The sequence below is a fragment of the Nicotiana tomentosiformis genome, chromosome 5, assembly GCF_000390325.3.
Source record: "Nicotiana tomentosiformis chromosome 5, ASM39032v3, whole genome shotgun sequence".
Classification (NCBI taxonomy): domain Eukaryota; kingdom Viridiplantae; phylum Streptophyta; class Magnoliopsida; order Solanales; family Solanaceae; genus Nicotiana; species Nicotiana tomentosiformis.
Window position 1 is genome coordinate 51,406,603 of NC_090816.1, and position 27,873 is coordinate 51,434,475.

Below are 27,873 nucleotides of genomic sequence, written 5' to 3' on the forward strand. Positions count from 1 at the left end.
TCCAAATTCGGATATATGCCCATGTCCAAAATCACCATATAAACCTATTGAAACCTTCAAAACACCATTCTGAGGTCTTTTACTCGAAGATCAAACCTCGGTCAACTCTTATAACTTAAGCTTCCAACCTTGGAACTAAGTGTTCAAATTCACTCCAAAACGTCCCTGAAACAAAATCAACCATTCATGCAAGTCACATAACAACAAATGCACATACGGGAGGAATCAAATAGGGGAACGAAGCTCAAATACACGAAAATACTAGTTGGGTTGTTACATCGTTCTCCCCTAGAGTCGCAAATGCAACATGAAAGCAACCAAAGTTTCGCAAATGTGAAGCTGTCCAGCCCCTACCCAACATCATAAATATGAGCTAGCACTTGCAACTGTGAGGTTCACATTTGCTAGCAGACTCTTGCAAATGCGAGGCCTGCAGCACCAACAAATTTCAAATCCTAGCAAATCAGCCTGAAACTCACCTGAGCCCCTCGGAATCTAATTCGAACATTCACATAAGTATAATAACATCATATGTACTCGCTCATAAGCTCAAATCATCAAAATTACATATAAAATCAAGAATCAAACACCAAAACTCAAAGAACTACAAAGTTCATACTTCAAATTTCCAACTTGTCACATTAAGCGCCGAAACGGCCTCGGGTCATCCGAGACCCCAGCCAAACATGTGTATAAGTTCAAAATCATCATAAGAAAACATCGATCCAGGGTCATTACCAAAAATATTGACTGTGGTCAACTCTAGCCATTTTCAAGTTCAAAAATCAAGTTTTCTTTAAAACTTCACCTTTAATCTTTCTGGAAATTAATACGGACCACACACGCAAGTCATAAATCATAAAATAGCGCTATAAAGGGTCTCAAATCATAAAAAGGGAGCTAGTAATCAAAATGACCTATTAGGTCATTACATTCTTCACTTCTAAAAGAAATAATAGTCCTCGAATGGACAAAGAAATGTACCTGGACTAGTAAAGAGATGTGAATATCTACTCGTGATGTCGGACTCGGACTCCCAAGTAGCCTCCTTGGTCGTCTGAGCTCTCCAATGGACTTTTACAAAGTAAATATCCTTAGATCTCAACTTTCAAACCTGCCGATCTAGAATAGATACCGACTCTTCTTCATAAGTCAAATCCTCATCAAGATGAACCGTGCTGAAGTCCAAAACATGAGACTTATCTTCATCGTACTTCAAAAGCATAGAAACATGAAATATCATATGTGACCCATCTAGGCTAGGAGGTAATGCAAGTCTATAAGCAACCTCCCCGACTCTCTCCAAGATCTCGAATGGGCCAATGAACCTTGGGCTCAACTTGCCCTTCTTTCCAAATCTCATCACGCCCTTCATAGGCGAAACTCGGAGAAGAACCTTCTTACCCACCATGTACACCATATCACGATCCTTCATATCAGCATAACTCTTTTGCCTGGACTATGTTGTACGAAGCTGCTCTAGAATCAATTTTACCTTCTTCAAAGCCATCTAGGGGTAGAGAAGGTGAAGTTGATTCAAGAACGGCTTTGGACAGCTTAGAGTAGGCACAAGATTTATGCGGACAAGAAAGTTCGTGATGTGGCATTTATGGAGGGCGAGAAGGTACTTTTGAAGGTTACACCCATAAAATGTGTGATGAGGTTTGGAAAGAAGGTAAAGTTAAGTCCGAGGTTTATTGGGCCATTTGAGGTATTGGAGAGAGTTATTGAGGTTGCTTATAGGGTTGATTTGCCTCCTAACCTATCGGGGGTACATCCGGTATTTCATGTTTCTATGTTTTGAAGGTATAATAAAGATAAATCACATGATTTGGATTTCAGCACAATGCATCTAGATAAGAATTTTGCCTATGAAGAAGAGCCGATAGTTATTCTGGACAGGCAGATTCAGAAGTTGAGGTCAAAGGAGATCGCTTCGATGAAGGTGTTCTGGAAAGGACAATGGAGCGAGGAGGCTACTGGGAGACCATGTCAGGTATGAAGAGCAGATATCCACATCTTTTCATCCATCCAGTATAATTCTAAACTCATTTGAGGATGAACGTTTGTGTAAGAAGTGGCAAATATAATGATCCGACCAGTCATTTTCAGTTGTCGAGACCCATTTCCCTATTTGATGCTTCCCATAGGTTGATTTGATATTTTATGACTTGTGGGGATGGAAAATTTTATTTTTTGGGAGGTTCGGGAATGATTTGCAACACACCGTTCCTAAGTTGAGGCTTAATGTTGGAAGAGTTGACCAAAGTCAACATTTTAGGTGAACAACCCTGGATTGGTATTTTGAGGGCTCCAAAAGGTTTGTATGTTGACTTTTGAATTGTACGTATATTTGGTTCGGGTCTCATATGGCCCGGGGTTGATTCAACAATTCTAGTCAGAAGTTAGAATTTTGAACTTAAGAAAGTTTGAGATTTTTGATTTGATGCGCGATTCTGGTTTTGATGTTATTTTTAGTATTTTGAGCCATTAGACAAGTTTGTATAGGGTATACTGACTTGTTAGAATGATTTAGGGGCTCGGGTGAGTTTTGGAGTAGTTTTGAATCATTTTTAGCCAAGTTGAGTTTGCTGGTTTTCTGGTGTCAGGTAGTGAATCGCGATCGCGTGGCTTGTGTTGCGATTGTGTAGAAGGGGAGTCCAGCTGGAGTTCACGATCGTATGGAATAGTCCATGGTCGCGTAGCTTTTGCAGGAATGAATCACGACCATGTAGGAGGTCATATGATCACGTAGAGGGCTAGCCAGTTGTGGAACTCAGTGCTTCGCGATCACATGAACTAGAATCCACGATCATGATATGTAACGCATTCTTTTATACTTGTATTTGATCATATATATTGATTTGCAATGGATTTATACACCTAAAATGTGGAATTTAAAAGTGAAACTTGGGGTTTTTTTACTACAATTTAAGAGAGCGTAATTTGAGTTTTTGAACACCGATTTGAACTCAGATTGGGAAACAAATCACATATTTGAACTCGTAGGGTTATTGGTCAACGAGATTTGACCTTGGACTTGATTTTGATCATGTGGGTTCGGGTTGACTTTTGTTGACTTTTTGAAATTTCATTGAAGATTGAAGTTTTACGATTCAAATCACACTAAGTCATGATGGCACCTAACCGAACCCGCTAGGTAAGCTAATTAATATATATCATCATCCTAAATGATAATCATCGATAAATAAAGAAATAAGAATGTAGAAATTAATATAACTATCCTTAAGAATTGATAGTACAAGTCATGAGCAACTAAGATTTGGAATTTACAACGTTGGCAAGAAGAAATACATCATATGTTTGAATATACATAAACAGAAAATAATTCTAAACTACCATGAACAAGATGGTAGTTAAAGACTGGAACGTTGAAGTCTTCGATGTACATCCTCGAACTTTGTAGCCGCTTAGCTCCAAAATTTGCATATAAGGTGTAGAAGTGTAGTATGAGTAGAACCAATCCAATATACTCAGTAAGTATCTTAAGTGACCTCAGCAAAATATTAGCGAGGTTTAGACAAAAGATACTCACTTTGTGTAACATGTGCAGCTCATAAACGGTATACAATAACAAAAAATAGCCAAGAAATAGCTAATAAATAGCGGATATCAACAAGAAGGTGCACATTGAAGGAAGAAGATAACAACATGTTTTTTTTTAATAAATAAACAGGTCAAAAGCATATATGAATGTACCAAATCCATATACAAAGGAGATGTACACCAAGTAATATTTACTCGAATACTTCTACGTGAATATAGACTGTGTATGTGGGTACAAGATTCAATTTCACATCAACTTTCAAATAACATTTATATGAATGCGTCTACATGAATATGAAATGTTAATGCATGGCCAAAACTCATATAATTAATCATATCACTGAAAGGACCACACAAGAGTCATAATCATATCAAATCACACAAAAACACCTATTGTGCTAATAACTCTCATCCTCATCGCATGAAAACACTCATCGTGCCAATAACTCTAACCCTCACATGCACAAAAAAATAATGTGCCAATAACTCTCATCCTTATTATGCATATTTGTAACGGTAACAAATAAGGTAAGATGCATATGTGTAATAATAACAAATAAGGAAGGATACATATATGTAACAGTAGCAATAAAGGTAGGATGCATATATGTAACAGTAGCAATAAAGGTAGGATACATATATTGTAACAGTGGCAAACAAGGTAGGATGCGTATATGTAATAGTAACAAATAAGGTAGGATAAATATATGTGTATATGAGGAATAAACATAATATAATGCATGACTCCCATCTTCGCCTGCACTGAAGCATTCATCGTACATGAACTCTCATCCTCACTGTATAGAAATACCCATCGTGTCACTATTATATCATATTGCATGGAAACACCCATCGTGCTAATATCATATCAAAACGCATGGAAATACCCATCGTGCTAATATCTCTAATCCTCATCTGCACGGAAATACTCTTCCTACAATATCACTCATCCTCATAGCATGAAAACACCCATCCTGCAGTATCACTCATCCTCACAATACGAAAATACCCTTTCGTGCAAAAACTTACAATCTTTATCTTTTAAAGTGAGCCCAACATACTAGTAAGAAAACTTTATTAAGGACCAAGACACCACAGAAAGCTCAAATGCAAAAGCTATCCAATTTAACGTGTTAACAGGTTTTCAAGAAGAAATGAAAGCAAATAACAGCAGGTAATCACATAGTACACAAGCATCAAATATCCCTTATCCCAAGTAGCCTCGTTTCACTATTACATTCAGTTATTACATGCTATCTGAATAAAGCTTATAACTATAGTCTAGGAAATTAACTAACTGAACTTCAAACTTTGGCAGACTCCTCATAGACTCTTATGAGCTTTCCTAATCCCCCTGTTACTCCAAACTCAGGTGTGAAGAGTTGAACTTTGGCCAAAATTGTCAAGTCTAGGCCCCTACAACCGAACAGAAGCAACAAACGCACATAGCAAATACAGCGCACAAATAGAATAAAAGAGACGAAAATTTTAAGAGAGCAGAGGACAAAAAACTAGTCTATTCTACCATACAATTAACATAAAGAAATTATGATGCGTCGTTCACGGAACTAACTAGTTGGAGAGCGGAATAACAATATAATAAGAAGATTAGAAATCCAATAACTTCAACAGCAACAAATAAGCCAGATACTCTCCAAAGTATGCAGTAATACGTGCGAAAATTTGAACAACAATAATGAGAAACCAATACTCGAATTCGATACATCCAGATTGTATCAAACTAATTAAAAAACCAAGCTTTGCCTTGACTTATGGTCGGCAAAGCATAGAAGTAGCGAAAAAAAAAAAAAAACTATAGTAGCAGTGAAGCAGAGGTTAAAGCAGTGATCAAAAGCCTCCCTCCACTGCCTTAACAATAGTAGTACTTATAGCTAAAAAATTGTTAATGCTCTAAGTTAAAAGAACAGAAATTAAGGCTAAAAATTAGTGTTTGACATAATCAATTAGCAGAAATCGGAGGCCACAACTTTGGGAAAAAAGTGATTCTTTCTATATATAAAAAAGTATATGTCAAATTCGACCACTATATAATTAGAGCAAGAAATCATGTCAAGAAGGAAAGAAACTTACAAGATTGAGATTCTCTGAAAAAATTATATCAAATCAAACTTGATAATAGAGAGAGTGAAACTCGCGAGAAATTCGAAATTCTTAACTATATGGTGACATCTTGAACATAGACTGATTCTCCAAAGAGATTCGTACCCAAATCTTCTGCTAAAATTCGTTCTTTAAGAGAAGAAATACTTTATGATTTGAGTAATTAGGGAAGAGATTGTCTATGATAATTAGTAAGAAATGAGTAGGATAATTAAGGCAAGAAAATAAAATTTAAAGAAAAAAGGAAAGAGAGAAAAGCTAAATACAGTAAATTATTTTATTTTATTTTATTATATAGAAAAGCCAAGTGTGGTCGACCAATGGCATAATTATAAATTTTGCTCAAGGGTAAAACTGTCATTTCACTCAATCAATAACTCCATTAATATTTCATGTTCTCTGAAAATTGACTGCTTCTCGATTGTTCTTCAGCATTTTCTTCTCTTTCAATCTTCTCCTCACTTCTTTCTTTCGACCTTTCTACTTTGGGTATTACAAATTCAGGTTAGTGTCTCTTCTATTTTTGATTTTATTTGTTTTTTCTATTTTATTTTTCATATTTTGTCTGCGATTCTCCTTTGTTGTTGCTGCTCTTTATTTTCGATTTTTTTTGTGTGCCCTTTGTTTCTCTTTATATCTCATGCCATTTGTTTTCATATGCAAGATATCTACCAATATACTTTCTACTTTAAGTTGTGGTCTAAGCAATTGGATTAAGATTTCAGTTAATTTGATTTTTATTTCCTTTTTGTTTGGTCTTCTCAACTCAAATTTCACTTTACTCTTTTCTAAAGACTTGTTCTTTAGAAAAATATTCCCTAAATAGCTGCAGAGATATCGAATACGAATAAAAATCATAAAAATAAGCAAACATTGGAAAAAATATAATTTGACAAAAGAGGCCCTTTAGCATGAGATGAGGAAGCAGAATTGAATTGAAAATGCGGCGTCTTTCTGATAGTTCAATTAACGTTGAATAATCTAATGCTTCGTGCTCTGATTCTGCCAATGTTTCTATCAATCAGAGCTCTCTTATCATTAAAAATTCATCGCTTCTCGCAAACAGGTTAATATCAAGCACAAAACATAAACTGCATACTAGAGAGTCAGAGATGATAATAAATCAAGATTGTTTAAAAATATTCTATTAGGAACAATATTATTTACCTCTTTTTCAAGCTACTATCTTTTTGTATCAAAGTTCTAATATTTTGGGTGTGATTTCAGAGAAATTTGTTGCTCGAGTAGCACGCACAACTAGCTTCTCCAACTAGCTGAATTTAGGTAGGTTATTGTCTTTGTTTCACTTTTATAGTAGATTTAGTGGTTTGCTTTTTCTCCCCTGTTACATTGCCTCATCTTTTTTTTACTGTGATAAGTTGCTCCTCTTTACATGTTAGAAATTAGTACCTGACTGTTCTTTTTTGCTTCCCGTTTATAGGTTCTACTTGGAAGGGTTTTAGCTGTGTTACTTAGTCTCTGAAGACAAGGGAAGACTTAAAGTTGTCAATGAATACTGAAGGTTGAATTTGTCTCTAGAAATACCTTTGAATTGCTTGTGCTCGAACCTAATAAGGAGCCACAAGATGATGTTTAGGAAAGAAGATGATCGACCTATTAAAAGAATTTATAATACCGCCTGAAAATGGCCTTCAATGGCGGCATTTAAAATCTTGATCAGTTACATTAACTTTGACGTGCACCTCTACATTTGTCCAACTGGATTTTTTAAATTATTTGCAATAATCAATACCAGAGAAGTTTGAAATATAAGAGGCATCCTAGCTTCAACACACATAATGTCATTATTCATTGTCTACATGAGATAGTTACAACCTCCAATTTTGGTAAAAGTAACTCTTCTTGATTTTCTTGTGTAATAATTTGGCTGATGGTACATTTGAAAACAGAGAAGTAATTGTTTTATAATAAGAGGTGTAATTATGTTTCATCAAAAGTAGTTAGGATTGGTATATTATTATTCTTTATCTTCTTTGCTTCTGTTAGAGTTGAAAACTTTGAAAATTATAGAAGGTTTACAACTTTTATACTATAAAGTTAAAATTGCAATGGCCTAAGTAGGACAGAGGGTATCAAGCTTATTCTGAAATTTGCTTGAGAAGAACATTGGGATAACGCTAATATCAAGGGAACTTAACATTTTGATAGTTTTTTCTTTTACTTAGTTCTGTGGAGATATTATTTGAACCAAATCCTGAATTTTTGTTTATTAAAAATTTCTCTTCAACAATTAGATTTCTTTGTTCATAGGCAGAGTTACAACTATATATGGTAATTAAGGACAATGCCTTGAAAAAAGGTATGCCAATTACCAATAAAACTTATAATGATCTATCCTTGTTACATTAAAATTTTAAATTATTCAATCTCTTTCACAACCTGGAGTCTTCCAACAATTGTGAAAGCCAAATATGAGCTTTCTACAAACAACTCCAGGAAAGCTATAAAAAATTTAACAAATTTCACAACAATCTGTTTTTAGGGACTAATGTACCTACAGACACATTATTTTTTGTGGTTAACGTCTGAATTTTCAAGTAGTAAGATATTATTTCTAGATTGAACAACATGATTTAAAAGGGTAGGTAGGTAGTAATATTGTCATATTAATTAATACATTATGTTATACGGGTTCTCAAACCTGATCTTTTTTCATAATTCTACAAATCCATATCTTTTGTTAATATGTAAATAGAACTCCGATGTAAAAATTGTGCAACTTTCGAAGTAGAGTTTATTACTTTTGTCAATATGTAAATAGAATATGCAAATAGTACTCTCATGTATGTTAAAATTGTGCAACTTTTCAATGAGGTCTCTGTATCTTTTTCGCAATTTCGTATCATAACAAAGTTAATTGTGAATGATGATTTCAAGTTTTACAGTATTGGGCTCGTGCTATGCACGCGCACTAACCATATAGTGACTCAAATAATTGAAAGAGGGGAATATGGGTGTTCGGTGATGGGGTTGACGGGAATTTGGGGAAGAAGATCTGGAATAGTTTTGGGATTCATTGGTTAGATGAGGGATTTTACTTTGGTGGGCTATGGGGCTGGAAGATAGGCTAAAAGAAGATGGATTTTGGGCTTAATTGATCTTTTGGGCTAGGCGTAAGGTTGATAATTGAACTACTATTAAATTAAAATTCTATAATAATAAAGTAATTAGGAATAATAGTTAGTACATAAAATAAGACACAAAAAGTTAAAAAAACAAATACTATTTTATATAATTATTTGAACAAGTTAAAAAAATAAATTTCTAATGCTTTATATTTTAAAAAGTTGCTAATACGTAATAACAAAAACATTATAGAAAATATAATAACAGCAACAACAACAACAACAACAACAACAATAATAATAATAATAATAATAATAATAATAATAATAATAATAATAATAATAAAAGTTGTATTACTTGTAATAATACATAAAAACAATATAAATATTATTATGACTTTTAAATAAAATAGTAGCTCATTCGAATAATATGGAGTAAAGATGGACAAAATTGGGTGTCAACAATGAGGTTAGATAGGGTACAAATTTGGTTCGTGATGCTTTGGATAAAGTGAAGTTGATTCAGGAGCGATTTCATCCAGTTCAGTCCAGGCAGAAGAGTTATGCAGACAGAAAGGTTTGTGATATGACATTTATCGAGGGTGAAAAAGTACTTTTGAGATTTTACCCATGAAGGGCATGATGAGTTTTGGAAAGAAAGGCTAGTTGATTCCAAGATTTATTGGTCCATTTAAGGTATTAGAGCGAGTTGGTGAGGTTGCTTATAGGCTTACTTTGCCTCCTCATCTATCAGGAGTTTATCTGATATTTCATAGTTCTATACTCCGAAAGTATCATGAAGACAAGTCGCACATTTTGGACTTCAGCATAGTGCAGTTAGATGAGAATCTGGCTTGTGATGAAGAATATGTGGCCATTTTGGATAGGCAGGTTTGAAAGTTCATGTCAAAGGAGATAGCATCGGTGAAGGTGCTTTGGAGAGGCCAACTAAGCGAGGAGGCAACTTGGGAGACCGAGTCAGATATGTAGAGCAAATATCCACACCTTTTTGGCAACTCATGTACATTTCTAAAACTCGTTCGAGGATGATCATTTGTTTAAGAGGTGGAGAAGGTAACGAAGCGACCGGTCGTTTTGAGTTCTAGAATCCCAATTCTCTATTTGATGATTTTTGTATGCTTGTTTGATGTTTTATGACATGTAGGGATGGGTGGTTTCATTACCGAGAGGTTCGAGAGTGAGTTGGAATACTTAGTTTCATTTTGGGAAGCCTTAAGTTGTAAGAGTTTACCAAGATTTGACTTTTGGGTTACCAACCCCGGATTAGTGATTTGAATATTCCAATAGATTTATGTGATGATTTTAGACTTGGGCGCATGTTCGGATTTATTTTTGGAGGTTTCTAGGAGGATTCAGCACCATTTGTTGAAAGTTGACATTTTGAAGGGTTTAGAGTTCATAAGTTTGATCAATAAGTGAATTTGATTTTATCAGACTCTGATTGGTATTCCAGGAATGTGGATAGGTTTGTGTAGTTAAAATAAACTTGTGTGCAAAGGTTAATTGAGATCTTAGCTATCTAGGTATGAATCATATGCTTGGTTGGAAATATACAAGTTTATGAACTTAAGAGAAGTTCAATATATGGTTTGGCTTTTGATTCTTTGATGCGATGATTTCGCATGTGTTCTGGATAGTATTTATGGACTTTGTTGGAATGTTTGGACGGGATCCCAGGGAGCTCGAGTGAGTTTCAGACCACTCTGAGCATTTGTGGAGATTGTTGATTTCTGGTGTCATGGAAGTTCTTTGCGATCGCGAGGGAGGTCCCGCGATCGTGTAAAATGGCGATGTCAGCTGGGAGATTATTCTTCGCAATCGTGTGGGTGAGGTATGTGATTGTGATGTGTTATTTTTGGGTGTGTGCTACGCGTTCACTAGAGGATTTGTGCGATCGCGTAAAAAAGTCTGAGGGTCAGGAGCGTGTGCTTCGCGATCACGTGGTTACGTTCGCGATCGTGAAGGAGAGTCAGGTGGAGCTTCGCGATTGCATGGGTCTGTCTGTGATCGCATAATAGGAAGGTCGGGCAATGCACTTTTGTGCATCGCGAGCACATGGGTAGTGACCGTGATAGTGAAGGGTAATGGTGGCAGGGGTATTTTAAGTCCAAATTTGGGGTTAGCTCATGTTTCACCATTTTTGAGTTTTGGAGAACGTGAAGAGAAAATTTTGAAGAGGGGTTTCACTACAATTTGGAGGTAAGTAATTTTCACTTAAATTTGATCATATATCTTAATTCCCCATGGATTTCTACATCCAAAATATGAAAATTTAAAGTGAAATTTAGGTTTTTTGTCTATAACATAAGAGAGTGTAATTTGAGGTATTAGTCATTGATTTGGACATAGATTTGAAAACTAAATATATATTTGGACTCATGAGTTATGGCTAAACAGGATCTACCCCTAAACTCGGGCTTTGACCATGTAGGCCCATGTTGACTTTGTTGACTTTTTGAAAGTTGATTAAAGATTGAAGCTTTATTGTTTGAAATTAGTTCCTATGATTTTATTTGACCTTATTGAGTATTATTTGGTTAGATTTGAGCCAATTGGAGATGATTTTTTAAAGAAAAGGTGATTTTGGAGGGTTGATTTAGCTTCCAAAGGTAAGTATCTCGCCTAGACTTGGCTTGAGAGAATATACCTTAAATAATTGGCCCTATTTGATTAATTGTTATGTATTAGGTCATTATATATGCGTGGTGGCAAGAGTATATGTGAGTGCCATGGGCTATTCATGTTCGGGGTAGATTTTAGGCTACTTTATGCTTTGAATTTACATCATATGCTATTTATGACTTGTTGTTGTCCTTGTATGGCTACATGATCTATCTTAATCATGCTAGAAACCATGTTTAGCCTGTTTAGTACCTTATTGACCGTAAGTTGCAATTTGTGATATCATGTCATACTTGTGTAACAACCCAACTAGTCGTTTTGAGTTCTATTATTTTGTTCTATGATTTGAGACCTTGAGTGGCTTCAAATAATGTATTATGACTTGCGAGTATGGTTTGTTTTAATTTTCAAGAGGTTCAGGAGTGGTTTGGAAGAGTAATTCTTAATTAGGAAGCTTTAAGTTGGAAGAGTTGAGCAAAGTTTGACTTTTGTATAAACGACACCGGATTAGTGATTTAAAGGTTTCACTTGGTTCGTATGATAATTTTAAACTTGAATGTAAGTTTTGTTTGGGCCTCAAGTGGCTCGGGGTTGATTTGACACTTCTATTCGAAAGTTGGCAAGTTGAAGAATTGGAGAGTTCATAGGCTTAACCGACAGTTGACTTTGATATTTTTCTGACTCCGATTGTTGTTCCGGGGCTGAGAATAGGTTCGCATTGTTGAATGAAAATTTTGTGCAAAGTTTGTCGAGATCCAAAGTGCCTAGGTATGAATCGGACGCTTGGTTGGAAGTTGAGAAGTTTATGAACTTAAGAGAGTTCAACATGTGGTTTGGCCCTCTATTCTTAGATGTAATATATTTTTATGTATTTTGAGTCTTTGGACAAATTTGAATAAGGTGTATGAACTTGTTAGGATGATTGGACGGGGTCCTAAGGGGCTCGGGTGAGTTTCGAAGTGGCTTCAAACCATTTCGAACCAAGTTGGGATTATTGGTTTTCTGGTGTATTGTAGTGAATCGTGATCGCGGAGAAGGAAGGTGGAGACAACATGTCTGTTGCTACGAGATTGTGGGAAGAGGTTGTGCCATATTTTAACACAAGTGAGTGCAGAATTCTGAGTTTGCATGAGAATATTCCAAGCTGATTTACATGTTAAAAAGCAGTTCAGTGAGCAGTCCAAATTGGGAAACATCACTGCAATCATTAAATAAGTCATTATCCTCTCATATTTCTCGTCTAAGTCTTTATCCCGCATCCGTAACTTTGTCTCAGTCCCGTCGTCGCTTTGGTGCAACTATCGTCCTCTGTCCAAAACCTAAAAACTATTGTGACCTATCAAACACTCATACTATTGTCTAAGTGTGTCTAGTGAACACAAGAAGTAGAATTACGAGTTTGCATGAGAATGTTCCAAGTTGTTTTAAATGTAAAAATAACCGTTTTGGCGAGCAATTCAAATAGAGTTATATTTTTTATATGTTCCAAGTTGTTTTATCTGTTAAATGTATACCATTTAGTAGCTCAAGACTTACACTACCGGTTCTTGGGGTTGATGTAGTATTTTCGCACTTTGATGTTGATTTTCAGATATAACTTTGCACTTATCCATATTATGACAGTTGAACATCCCTTATATTATTCGTTATGATTATTTATGTGTGTTTCTTCTAGAAGTGTTGACCTGGGTAACCAGCTTTGATATAGGTCCAAGGCCAGACCATTTGTCCCACAAAAGGAAAGATTATTCAAGATTACCTTGTTCTAGTTTCCACAGAATCAATGGTTCACACTTCACAGTAATGCTTAGTCCACAATAATTTTCTCCAAATGTGTGACTGCCCATACATCCATTTCTTAGCAACAGGGTAAATATGTTGCAATATTTAACCTGATGTTCACGTATTAGTTCCCGCAGGTGAAAAAAGTGTTAATTTTACCTTTCCTGGTACAACTTTTTTTCTCTGATTCTCTATCTCTTTCCTCTTCGTTTTTCCTTCTTTTTCTATTTCAATAAACATGCTGCCCTTAGAATAAGAGTTCAACTTATATTGATAACTGATGCTTGATGGAGTATAAATAGGATAGGCATATAGAATATCTCATTCCATCAATAATACCGAAAGAGTAATTACAATGCAGCAATTAAATCCTACTTAAAGTAGTGAAAAAGCAAAAGAATGTAGTACTTTGCTACTTTAGGAAATACAAAGCAGAAGAAAAGTAATTATGGGGCAGTCATTAAATAACAGAAAAGACTGATATCTTCTTAAGAATAGACGCTACGAAAAGTACCAAGTCAAATTCTTTCACTACGAGCCTGCATAAAACTTTTGGAGTGAACAACATAGCAATTGGTTTAGATAGCTTGACAACCAAGGGGTGTGAAGTTCAATACATACCTCATGCCATTTGATCAGATGTGCAACTTTAATTCAGTGAGCAGTAGTTCTCGGAGTTTCAGGAAGAGTGCATAATAGAAACTTCACTTTTGCCTTTAGTTTCCTTACATCTAATGAATCAAATACAAGCCTTCAACCAGTAGATATACTATGGCATTTGGTTGGTTATAAAAAGGTATAGTTCAAGAAAATGAATAGTTCTGGGAAAACGAAATATCATGAAAATTGATGTCTTTTCATCTTTCATTTTCTTAAATGTCTTTCGACTTTATTTGAGTAATGTTACTAAACAGTTTTAGTTTTTTTTTGTTAAATAAGACAAAGTGAAAAGTAACTAGAAAAAATGAAGGAAAATACAAAGGAGGAAAAAGAGACCCCTCAGTCAAAAATAAGAACAAAAGAGAGAAAATTTAAAATGAACTTGATGACGAAAATCCTTCAGAAAAGTACCATGTACAATTCAGAAAGCACAGAGAAAATAAATTAGGGTTTTACCATAAGTTATTTTCTGTAAGTAGAGATTTGAAACCAATTCTTTAATGGTAACTTCATCTCCTCCGCTTTGCATCCTTTTCTTTTTCTTTATCACACTACTTACGAATCACATTGCCCGGTATGAGAGGGAGAGATACAGTGGAACATATAATTATCGGACAAGGTAGTAGAGAGTGACTTTTCAGCCAGGGGAAGCGACTTTTCAAGAGACTTTTTTTTTAAGTAATAAATAAATTTAATTTTCTGAAAGGCCTAAAAATGAGAAAATAGATAAATGATGATTCTAGTCAAAGAGATATGACACCTCACCTCTTCTAGTCCCTCCTTTATATTAATATATAGATTCTTGGCACATTGGTCGTATTTAGTATTTCATGCTCACCTTTTCACTTTCTAACATCTTCATCATCAACAACATCAACAACAATTCAAATCAAGGTATGTAGCACACAAGAGTCTAAAGCACATAGAGATTCTTCATAAAATTTGGCATAATAGCCTGCATTTGGATTTGACTTGAAGTCGAATATTTTTAACGCACAAACCATATTTTGAACGCATCCTCAATTGATAACATAACATAAATAAAGCATTTGGGATACTTATTGAACATATATCTTTTAACACAATCTTACTCGGAATAGCCAATATTATAATGAACCACTCGGGACTTACATAAATTACATGAATATCGTGAGATTCAATTCTAAGAGAAGAGTTTAGCCAACATACCTCAATGGAGCTTCTTTAACTCTAAAATGTTTTGGAATTCTTAGTAACTTCAATGTGTTTTAGAAATATAACAAATTGAACTAAATTAGGAGGATGATCATGGTTCTAGCTCATTTGAGCATTTTATCAAACACTAAGTGTGCATTAAGGTTTCAAGGTCCTTTTATGGTGGATTCCATCAGCCCACAACCCATTCTTTACCATTTTTAGCTTACAGTCTTCCTACACCCTTTGATAACACATGCAAGCAAAATAAACAACTCCCATACGCAAGAATTGTCTTGCTAATTACCCATTTCTAGTTAACTTTCGAATTTGAGGGTTAGGGTGTAGAATCTTACCTCTAGGATGAAGACCTTGTGGATGTTCCTTGTTAATCTTCCAAGATTTGAGCAAAGATTGATGAAAATTTAGCCTAGGGTTTTCTCTCTCTCTCTCTCTCTCTCTCTCTCTCTCTCTCTCTCTCTCTCTCTCTCTCTCTCTCTCTCTCTCTCTCTCTCTCTCTCTCTCTCTCTCTCTCTCTAAAACACTCTCCCTTCTCTATAAAACCTCAGATTTTGCTCAAAAGTGGTCCTTTGCGTGTATTTAACGAAGTAGGGTCGGGTTATAAAAACCCAAAAATTAAGCTCTGGAACAGGATCTGCGGTCGCATATGCGATCGCAGAATTGATATACGGTCTGCATATCGGCCGCAAAATTGGTGCCCAAAACTGGGGGGTATCCTACCTGGGTCTGCGGTAGTTATGCGCCGCAGACCTATTTTGCGGTCGCATAATGCACCGCAGACTCTGGCCCAAACTGCCCCGCCCCTGCTTCACTCTGTGACCATTATGCGGTCTGCAGAAATACTTTTTTCTGCCAAAATTCTTCCTTCACTTTCTAGTACATTGTTCAACCCAAAACGTTCGAGCCATGGTGAGCAAGCTCGCCGCGAAGAATTTCTTTAACCCTCAAACACGTAAGCCCAATTCGGCACCACGAAACATTATTTTCCTTATGCGAAATTTTACGGGGCCTTACATGTGCTGTGTCTCATCTCATCCTGTAAGGTAACATATAGAAAAGATATGTGTAAAGTCATGTATACACTCCAGAGCTTGCAAATAGGGAAGAGATGCAACAAAACCATATATATATCCAAGGAAATTCCTAGAGAAGAAATATAATAACCAAAACACACACTAGCCAATTTTCCTCATACTGCGTGTACACCATCAAGAGAGAAATATGAGAGCGTGACCATAGGGGTATGGATCCTTATCCACACACTGCACGGACAATTCACGTGCTGCACGGACTACTCACGTGCCAATAATATCAACCGCACGAATAATTCACATGCTACCATAGCTCATATCAGGCAATTATATCACAAAAGTAGAAATTATCAGGTTCAATCAAGAGATTAACCTCTATGTAACCTCAAACATGGTTCAAATAGCTCTTAAAGGGGTACAAACATAAGAATCATACCAACATGAAGCTTAGCAATAGATTCAAGGCATTTGATAGCCTAAGCGCTACCCCGAGCTGAATAATACCTGGTGTATGCACATGGGCTCAACCCCTGACATGTGTGCCACTCATAGCACATGAACATCACAAATAACCCATGCAACTAGTGCATCAACCAAGTTTAGGTAAGATACTTACCTCAAACAAGACAAATCGATACTCTAGAAATGCCAACCCGCATGAATCGACCTTCGACTGGCTCGAATCTAGCCAAAAGCAACTAAAAAACATCAAATAATGCCATAGGCATCAAACCCAAATGATAAAGGTCAAATAATTAATCACCAAAAAGTCAACACGTGCCCGCACTTCGGAACTCACAAAAATCACAAATTCCAAAAAGCCATTACAATACGAGCCCAGCCATACTAGTTTCATCTAAATCAGAATCTGAATCGATGTTCAAAACCTAATTATTCACTTTTCTAATCATTAGCCAAAACCCCCTCAAATTTCTCTTTTAGATTCAACAATCAAATGCCAAAATTGAAGATAGAATCATGAATAATAATCAAAACCGAATGAAGAACACTTACCCGATCAAAGTCGGTAAAAATCACCCCAATCTGAGTTCCTAATCTCAATATATGATAAAAATGAGCTCAATGTTCGAAAATAGAGTCTTAAATTACTACTTCAGGTGTACCCTTTGTGATCGCAGGACCACCTACGTGATCGTGAAGCATAGAACATCGCCTGCCACCAAGAACCCTATGTGAATGCGGCCCCAGGAACAGGATCTCTATACAAGACTACATAGACCTACGCGAATGCGGCGTCCTTATGCAAATGCTAAGATCAACCAACATGACATGCCCAGCCTACCTCAAACCTACGCGAACATGTGGTCTCATGCGCAAACTAGAAGGCTTTAATCCTCAACCACTCCTAACGCGAATCTAGTATCGCGAACCTAAAGAAGAACATCAAGCCAACACCAAGAACACTCTGATATCGCGACCCTCTTCACGCGATCGCGTAGCACACTCTCAAGACCAGAAAATTAGAGAATCCAGCAGTCTAAACATGAGAGAAAATGGTCTGAAACCACCCCCAAACTCACCCGAGACCCTCGAAACCCAGTTTGAACATACCAACAAGTCCTAAAAGATAACACAGACCTAACTCGAGGCCTCAAATCGACAAAATAACATCAAAGCCATGAATTGCTCCTTAATCCAATCTTAATGAACCATTTCAAATTTCCAAATTCCAAACTTATGCCGAACACATCTATATAACTCAAAATCACCTCAAATTATGCACAAAAGTTACAAATGACAGAAAAAAACTATTCCAAATGTCGTAACCACATTTCTAACCCGATAACATCGAAGTCAACTCCTGGTCAAACCTATGAACTTTCCAAATACAATCCAGGCATATGCCTAAGTCCAAAATCACCATACTAACCTATTGGAACCATTAAAACTTTGATCCGAGGTCAAATACACAAAAGTCAAACTTGGTGAACTCTTCCAACTTAAAGTTTTCAAATTGATAATCATTCTTTCAAATTAATCACGAACAACTTGAAAACCAAAATTGGCCACACAGGATAGTCATAATAAATCTTGGGAAGCTACTTAAGGCCTCCAACCGCCGAACAAAATGCAAATGTTCAAAACGACCGGTCGGGTCATTACATTCTCCCCCACTTAAACATACATTCATCCTTGAACGTGCCAAGAGTTGTTCCAAAGCCATCAAATCACTGTATAAACTCACAGTACACATATCCATGGGCGATCCCATATCACCACAATCCATATAATCCCCACAACACAATCTAATTGAAGATCCTTTCTTCAACCTTAGCTTATAAACCTTAGAACCTAATTTCAAACATCCGAAACTCATTATAAGACCTGATTCTCGCATCTATGCAATGTATAAGTCTGAACAAGTTGTATCATGTCATAATAATATTCCAAAATATAACCACATGATATACCACATAACTCATATACTCATAGCAATAACTTTCAACCATAATAGCTGCTCAAACAAACCTAGTACCAGCGACATACCTCATCTCAAATAAAACCTTGTTCTGAAACTTTATCCACTACCAAGGTTGAAAGAAACATGTAGAACCTCATAACCACTTATCATATCAACAAGTCATGGATCTCTCTCACCCGCCAAGAACCATGGCCAAATTCTAAGCTGACTAGTGACATTACTCTTCCAAAATTACGTTAACCAAATCAAATGTCTCAAATTCCAGGTCCAAAAATCTCATTTCACCCAGTACAAGCTACTCGACTAACATGCCAAACCAATGACACCTAGAGTACCAAATGATGCAATCCGTGCACCAAATAAATAACAACTCGAATGCGACCAATGATGAAAGGAGAACCAAATAAGAGACCCATACCAACAGTTTAGTAGATATAGCCATAAAGCCTAATGATACGGACCTATCTCATAGAGGAGAATCAAAACACACGAAATAAGCACAAAGGATTATATCCCAACATAATGCCACTGCGACGCGTAACCCGATCCAACCATACCGGTCCACATGGATTACCCATTGCCCCAAATTCTCATACGCCCCAAACATGCATATATCAACAACAAGCACGCGAAGTGCATGACCATAACCATGGAGAAATTGGTAGCATAATATACCACAGACATGAAAAACCATATCCAAAGCGCAATCCACCATTCAACACCCCAAGAGCCATCTAGCTCAAGTTTTGCCACAAGGCCCAAATAAAATTGCATCAAGTGTGTAAATAGTCAACAGTCTCACAGCCCATCGTAGCATAAGAGAGTAACACGTGGAACATATCAAGATATGAATAAAATCAACTCTAGTCGATGATACACCCAAAAAATAGTTGTGATGAGTAAACACACCCAATCCGATGTAGAATATACATTCTTATTAGGCCTACCAATTCGACCCTAAATCAATTTTGATCATCCCAAAATAGATAAATAACCTTCCAATAGTCCGCAATAACCTATCCATAACACATACCATCAGCTGCCTAACTCCAGGTCCATCTTCATAGTCCATAACCAAGGAATAGTCCGCCTCTGAGAACTCCTAGTCTCCAAATGCTAAGAATAAAAGAATCTCCATATCTGATCCCAACTCCACCGCTCAAATGACTGGCATATCCCCCATACACAATCATTTCACACGAGACACTTTTCATGTATCTTACGTTCCACGTTGCAAAATTTGAACATCAACAGTTAACAATCTGACGAATCCCATAATACCAGTCAAGCATCCGCAAGTCAAAACATAATGCACCTTCTGAAATGCGTACCCTTCTCAGGTGCTGCCAACTAGTGCCGGTATTCTTCTATACATTTCAAACTGTCTTTGTTGTCTACAACTCATGACCTTCTCTTTGAACTGAACCACAACCTTGTACATGCATATCTCAAGCCCACACGTCGTACTGCCTCTATCATGCCATCATATGAAAACACAAGAATCCCATTATCAACTCTAAAAAGCTAGTAGGATAGACACTCAATCACACATGAACCTTCTACTTGACCCCATCCAGCAGAAAATCACAACACACAACAAACTCCCCATGCCTATAGAAAATATATGTCCCAAGCCGTGGTTGACACCATCGAGAACTCTTTGAAACCCATTTGCAGAAAACCAAGCCATCAGAGCTGAATCCTTCTAACTCAGCCAAGTCACGCAGATTGCCCAACCTATGAGTATTTCCACAAAACACCTGTAGAGTCACACCAAGGAACCGATCACTTGTATTACTATGCAGATCCAAACTACTACCAAGATGACCTATTTCTCTGAGTTCCTCCTGACTTGCCTTTAAGTTAACACTTCCCCTTATCAATACACTATGATCCTTACTTAAAGCTCACCCCAAGAGATCCTAGCATGAAACCAGGTCGTCTTAAGGCTCATAAGCCACCTTATTCCCTCCTAAGCACCCAATAGTACTGTAATCGAGATACCCAATCTGAAGAGACCTTCTGTGAATTTGATGTTGTTTCTCTAACCTCTCTGACACTGAATTGTAGAATCAATAATGATAAAGAAATACTGCAAGTCTCGACATCGTCTAATGCAAATATAGAATCTTAGCAACATACAAATCATGGGAACCCTCAAATACCACATAAGAATCTTGAACTCATTAGAACTTTCTCGATAGTCATCCACTTTTCTCTAATCTCTAATGCACCGCCAATATTAGTCGAACGACTTATGCTGCATTATCACACATACACCTAAAGAAGTAACCTCGCATTTAAGTAACCGAGTGAATCCCTCTTTTTTTACACTACATCCACCATGAATAACAAACCGAAATCATTTTATGATTTCCATATGCTCATAAAGTATAGTACATCATGCATCAGGTAATTTTCTTAATCGAGTCATCCTCTAAATCAACCTCTTCAAGTCATAATTGATCAATAAGTATGCCTTAGACCAAAAATAGTATAACATATTACCACGCAATCTGATCGTCGATAGCAGACTCCCCCACTTAGCTCGAAGACATAGTACACATCATCAAATAACCACGTCACTCTTCCTTTACAACTTTCACGATCTAACATTGTTATTCAGCTGAATTCTTCATAACTAGTGACAAAATACCTCAAATAATCTGGTAAGCACATATTCATCCTCGTGACAGTCGTGCGAATTTCCTCAAACGATTCGAACTCACATTACAGCACATACAGCCCACTGGGTAGAAATAAAGCTCTTCACTGAGGCATCATAAGGATCACATAACCTTAGAACATCCCGTAGGAGATAACCCACCTGTTTAGCCTCAAGCTGGTATATCTCTATTGCCCTATAATGGTCAAAACCACTATGCAAATCGCTAAATCATCTCGAGTCATAAGAATATTCTTCTCCACAAATGAGCAACTGAAATATCCCCAACACACTCATAACTCAAGACTAAACAAGACATTAAGACAGAAATCACAGGACATTAAGACAGAAATTAATCATCCATAGTCATTTCGCATCCCAAAAAAAATTCTTCTCATCATATCCAACCATCTACGCACATCTCGCAGTCACATAATACTCATCATATAGATATCCAACCACTCACTGAGCCATCAATCCAACTCCTGGGGACGCTACCAGACATATGAGTCTGAAAGCACATACTCACGTGACTAAAACTATCGAGCCCAAGTTGCAGTCTGAACCTGGCCTCAAGTCTTGTCGACTGGCCTATCTCCTCAACATAGAGAACACATCTCGCACCACATCCATGATGTCACAAGGTGTCGCTGCACAACTGATACAGAGTGCCCAAAATAGCACACGAGTGGATGGAAGGAAATAAAATATATGCGCTTCAAGCTGAATAAATGATGCATGATAAAGAAAGAAATATGGGAAGTTTCCTAGATGCCATGTAGCCTCTCAAAGATAAGTATAAACATTATCATACCAATCCGCAAGACTCTACTGGACAGCTGCTCATGACTCGTAACATATGAACCTATGGCTCTGAGACCAACTTGTCACGGTCCAAAATCCACCTATTCGTGATGGCACCTAACCCAACCCTCTAGGTAAGCCAAACATCAATCAACACGACTATAATGAAGATCACAAATAATCAATAACTAAAATAGCTGAGGTTCCATAAATAATCCAAGGATGGGTAGCACAAGTCATGACCCACTAAAATTTAGATTTATAAACCCGATACAAAAATAAATACATCATCTTTTTAGAATATACTTAAACAAAGTAAGAATTTAAAACTACCAAGGAAAAGTGGTAGTTATATCTGGAAAGCAGGTACATCTTCAATGCAAGCTCCCGTCATTCACAACATCTCATCTCCAATATCTGCACGCAAGGTGCAGAAGTGTAGCATGAGTACAACCAACCCCATGTACTCAACAAGAAGTGTAGTATGAGTACAACCAACCCCATGTACTCAACAATTATCATAAATAACCTCGGCGAGGTAATAGAGGCAAGAATTATCAAAGATACTCACTAATAGAATGTTCATTTCTTAAATATCACAAGTACACAACAATAATATTATCAAGTCATAAATCATGGATAAAGCCACCTCGGTGTACAAAGATAACGTAACATGCTCTTATTTAATTAACAATCCAACGTATAGAGAAATAATTCTTGAAATACCAAATAACCCTTCATCAGTTCCATACTGAGAAGATATGCACAGAACCTCAAGTATTCCTTCAACAATTGTATATAGAGAAGATATACATCATTAAGCAAGTCAAGTCACATGGATTCACATATAGAGAAGATTTGTACCGTATCTCATCTTATCAAGTAAGGTAGCATATAGAGAAGATATGCATAAAGGTATGTATACACCCCGGAGGTAACAAATAGAGAAGAGATACAACAAAATCATGTATAAATCCAAAGAATTTGCAAGTAGAGAAGAAATGCAATAACCAAAACACACACTAGCAAGTTTTCGTCATACCGCGTGTACACCATTAAAAGTGAAACATGAGAGGGTATCTCTAGGTGGATGGATCCTTATCCACACGCTGCACGGACAACTCATATTCCAATAATATCAATTACCCGAACAATTCACATGCCAATAATAACAATATCTCGAATCCGCAAGGACAACTCACGTGCTATCATATCTTAACCGCATGGACAAATCACGTGCCAATAATCATAATCATACGGATAAGTCACGTTCCAATAATAGCAATCGCACAGACAACTCATGTGCCAATAATAATAACTGCACGGATAACTCACATGCTACCGGTCCAATCCATATGACATAGAAGGCAGATATACAAGATCACATGTACATGAACAATGAATATCAAATTTCATAATCTTGGAATAGTATAAGTGACATGCTAAAGTATATGCATATGCAAAGTGCGCAACTATAGCTCAGATCAGTAAATTATATCACAAAAGTAGCAATTATCAGACTCAACCAGGAGATTAACCTGTATGTAGCCTCAAACATGGTTCAAAAAGCTCATAAAGGGGTACAAACATAAGAAACATAACAACATGGTGCTTATCAATTAATTCAAGGCATTTCATAGCCTAACCACTACTCTGAGCATCAATAATACCCCAATATACGCACATGGGCTCAACCACTCACATGTGCACTATCCATAATATGTAGCCATCACAAATAACTTAGGCAACTAGTGCATCAACCAAGTTTAGGTAAGATACTTACCTCAAACAAGCCAAATTGATACTTTAGAAATGCCATCCCGCGTGAATCGACCTTTGAACGGCTCAAATCTAGCCAAAAGCAACTCAAAAATGTTAAATAATACCATAGGAATCAAATCCAAACGATTAAGGTCAAATCTTTAATCAAATATTGAAAGTCACCCAAAACGTCAACCCCAGCCCACACTTCGGAACTAATAAAACTAACAAATTATAACAACACATTTGAATACGAGCCCAACCATACGGGTTTCATCCAAATCCGACTCTGAATCAATATTCAAAACCCAATTATTCTCTTTTCTAAAGTTTTGCCAAAACCCCCTCAAATTTCTCTTTTAGATTCACCAATCAAATGCCAAAATCGAAGATAGAATTATGAATAATTATCAAAACCGAGTGTAGAACACTTACCCAATCAAATTGGGTGGATATCGACTCAAAAGTCTCCCCAATCCGAGCTCCCAATTTCAAAATATTATAAAAATGAGCTCAATGTCCGAAAATAGATTCTTGTACTACTGCTTCAGGTGTACCCTTCGCGATCGCGGGACCAGTTACTCGATTGTGAAACACAGAACTTTGCCTGCCACCAAGAACCCTACACGAACGTGGCCCCAGACTCGCAATCGGGATACACGACTGCACGGACCTACGCGAACGCAGAGTCCTCATGCGAACGCGAAGGTCAATCAACACGACATGCCCAACCTAACTAAACACTATGTGAATGCATGGTCTCATACGCGAACGCTTTAAGACTCAAACACCGCGAACAAAAATCTAGTATCGCAAACGTGAAGAAGAACATCCAGCCAGCTCCCACAACACACTGCGATCACAAACCCTCTTCACGCGATCGCGAAGAACACTATCAGCACTAGAAAATCTGAAACTACCGCGAAACTCACCCGAGCCCCTCGCAACCCCGTCCGAACATACCAACAAGTCCCAAAACATAACATGGACCTACTCGAGGCCTCAAATACTACAAAATAACATCAAAATCATGAATCACATCAAATTTTCCACACAAGTTTCAAATGACAAAGAACATATTCCAACTCTCAGAACCACAATCGAAACTCGATAATATCGAAGTCAACTCCCGGTCAAACCTATGAACTTTCCAAACCTTCAGATTGTCAACTTTTTCTAATAAAAAAGTGAAAAACTTTTAGAAACATCCAAATACAAATTCGGGAATACGCCTAAGTCCAAAATTACCATACAAACCAATTGGAATTATCAAAACTCTGATCCGAGGTTAAATAATTTAAAGTCATACTTGGTCAACTCTTCCAACTTAAAAGCTTCCAAACTGTGAATCATTCTTCCAAATTAATTTTGAACCACTCAAAAACAAAAATCATCCATACACACAAGTCATAATACATCATCGGAGGCTACTCAAGCCCTCAAACCACCAAATGGAATGCAAATGCTCAAAATGACTGGTCAGATCATTAGAGACTACGACTCCAATATGTTATCCATCATACAAATAGCCTTCTTGTACAAATAAAGCATAGACATGATATCCGACATGAATTAGTATGCTTAAGTAGTCATACAAACCATTAAAGCATATCACGTGTAGGGCATGTACCAAAACCAGGCATAACGAAGCAAAATATTTACCATGAGAATGATATCCTTGGTGCCAGCATATACGCTCGTCACCTAACATATACTTTGGCACCCAAAAACATAGCATGTAGCTCGTAAGCCTATTTTAGAAAATAATCCATCAAGTAAAGGTTAAGTAAGATATTAACCTTCTTCAGGCTAGCTTTCAACTCCAAATCATACCTTTTTCTTTGTCCTTGACCTCTAATTTCCCAAAACCCAGCCAAACATCATTCAAGGAGTCAAGAAATACTAAAGAAAGCAATTCCAATTAATAAAGCTTCGATATTTGAAGAAATTCCAAGAATACAACAAGAGTCATAACCCAAGAGTTCAAATATATTATTTATTTCAAAATCCAACTTCCAATCAAGGTCCAAATCCTCAAAAATTCACTCCCATAAACATCAAGCCAAAAACTCATTTTCTACTCTTTAAATCCTTGATTTAGGTGTAATATTCCATAGATAATCATGATATATAATCAAAACCAAGTTAGAATCACTATCCTTTGAAGTTGGGGTTAAAATCCCCTCAAATATTGCCTATTCCTGATGTTTAGGTCCTAAAATGGTAAAAATAAGCTCAATCCCAAAATATGGACATTAAATACCCCGGAAGCCAAATACTTCTTCACTATCATGATTGCCACTCACGCGATCGCGATTAATCAAATTATTAAGGCCAGCTTTCCTTCTAAGTGATCACGTCTGCTCCTCGTGCGACGATAATGTTTAACCAGGATCTCTTACGTGATCGCGGACCGTTGCGACGAGATCATAATTCACTTTACCTCACTCCACCCAGTTCCTATTTGCGATTGCGGTACTCATACAAGAAATCATGATGAACATATGTGCACCAGAAAACTAGTAGTTCAAACTTTGTTTAAAATTAGCCAAACCCACCCCGAAACTCATCTGATCCCCCAGATCCTCGCCAAACCATCCCAGCAAGTCTGTATTGTAAGGCCCCGTAAAGTTTTGCCAAGGGATTCAAGTTTTGTGGTGCCGAGGTAGGGTTGAAGAATGCACCGAGGGGTTGATGGAAATGTTTGGCAGAAGAAGGTGATTCTACGGTCAGTTTTGCAACTGCAGAACCACTCTGCAGGCCGCATATCCATCGCAGAATTGAGTAGAAAATGGTTGAACTTTGAAGGCCGTTTTGCGGTCCATTCTACGATCGCATATCCATTTCGCGGTTCGCATTTTCCATCGTAGATTTGGCTTGAATAATTTTGTTGGATGATTATGCGGTCCATTCTGTGGCAGCATAAGTGGTTTGCGGACCGCATACCGGTCACAGACCATTCAAGACCAACCCAATTCTTGGCATCATTTTTGTGGCCCATTTTGCGGGCCGCATATCTATTATGCAGTCCATTCTGCGACCGCAGACTTGAATTCGGAGGGTTTATTTTCCTATTTTTATAACCCGACACTATTTTGATAAATAGCCTTAGGGGCTCATTTTGAAGTAAATGTCTAATGATTTTAGAGAGAGGTAAGAGTATTTTACAGAGAGAAGGAGGAAACCTAGCATTCTATTCAACCATTCCTGCACCATTCTTCAAGAATCAAGAAAGCCACTTATTAGACCACCATCTATCCGGGTAAGTTCCTGTCCTATACCACCCATACAAGTTATTTAGGCTCTAAGTATATTATGGGATTGGAATTAGGCCATGCATGTGTCAGTAGCTTGTAGTATGTTGGGTTAATGAACTAGTTTGGGTAGTTTCTTGTTGAAAGCGGTTGGGGGAACCATTGTAGAGCTTTATAGTCTATTTTGTATACTAGGTGTTTGACAAAATTCCTAAGAGAGTTACACCATGAGAATCCTTCTAATTATTATCCGATTTTCACTATCTTCCTATAGATTGTTATTGCTAGAAGTGTTGGGACATTTTAGTAACTTAAGGAAAGCTCAAACAAGGTATATTGGCTAAACTACTCTCTTAGAATTGAATTTCATGATGTTCACGTAAGTTTCAAGTATGGTTGGCTCACGTTCCTTATTCCCATGTTCCGAGTTGTTCCCAATAAATTTGATTGTCTTGAGTAAGCTAGTGTTGAGAATTATCTATTCAAAATGCGTTTTGAATATTCCTATCACATTATGTTATCCTTCGGGAATGTGTTCAATAATGATATATGTATTAAAATGTTATGGCTTGGGTCGTGTTTCAAATGAAAGTCCATTATGCTTAACTTGGAAAGAATACTCCATGTGTCTAAAACTCCAATTGTTTATATGTGTACCTAAAGTCTTGATTTGAAATTCCTTGTTGTTGATAATCTATAAGGACGCTTGAAAGTGAAAGAAATGGGTTGGAGATATAAAGTGTGGCAAGTGTGCCAAGAATGAAAGTTATACTTGTGGCCAATAGTGCCATGGAAATGAAATGATATGAGAAAGGTTATGAAATGAGCCTTGATTCAACTATTTCAAATTGACTTAGAAAGT

At 36.9% G+C, this 27,873-nt stretch overlaps 2 long non-coding RNA genes across 3 annotated transcripts; one reads left to right on the forward strand and one right to left on the reverse strand.

Moving 5' to 3' along the window:
- Positions 1–3,182: 3,182 nt before the first annotated feature.
- On the reverse strand, positions 3,183–5,966 carry LOC104121543 (uncharacterized). Of its 2 annotated transcripts, none has more exons than XR_011407790.1 (2): positions 5,659–5,960; positions 3,183–3,505 (listed from the first exon to the last, which is right to left on the reverse strand). It is a non-coding gene; the product is annotated as an uncharacterized lncRNA (long non-coding RNA). The 2 variants fall into 2 exon arrangements; XR_691965.3 differs by lacking the exon at positions 3,183–3,505 and adding an exon at positions 4,668–4,983 and having other exon boundaries at positions 5,659–5,966.
- Positions 5,967–6,068: 102 nt separating this feature from the next.
- On the forward strand, positions 6,069–7,639 carry LOC104121542 (uncharacterized). Its single transcript, XR_691964.4, has 3 exons — positions 6,069–6,192; positions 6,916–6,972; positions 7,130–7,639. It is a non-coding gene; the product is annotated as an uncharacterized lncRNA (long non-coding RNA).
- Positions 7,640–27,873: the final 20,234 nt, after the last annotated feature.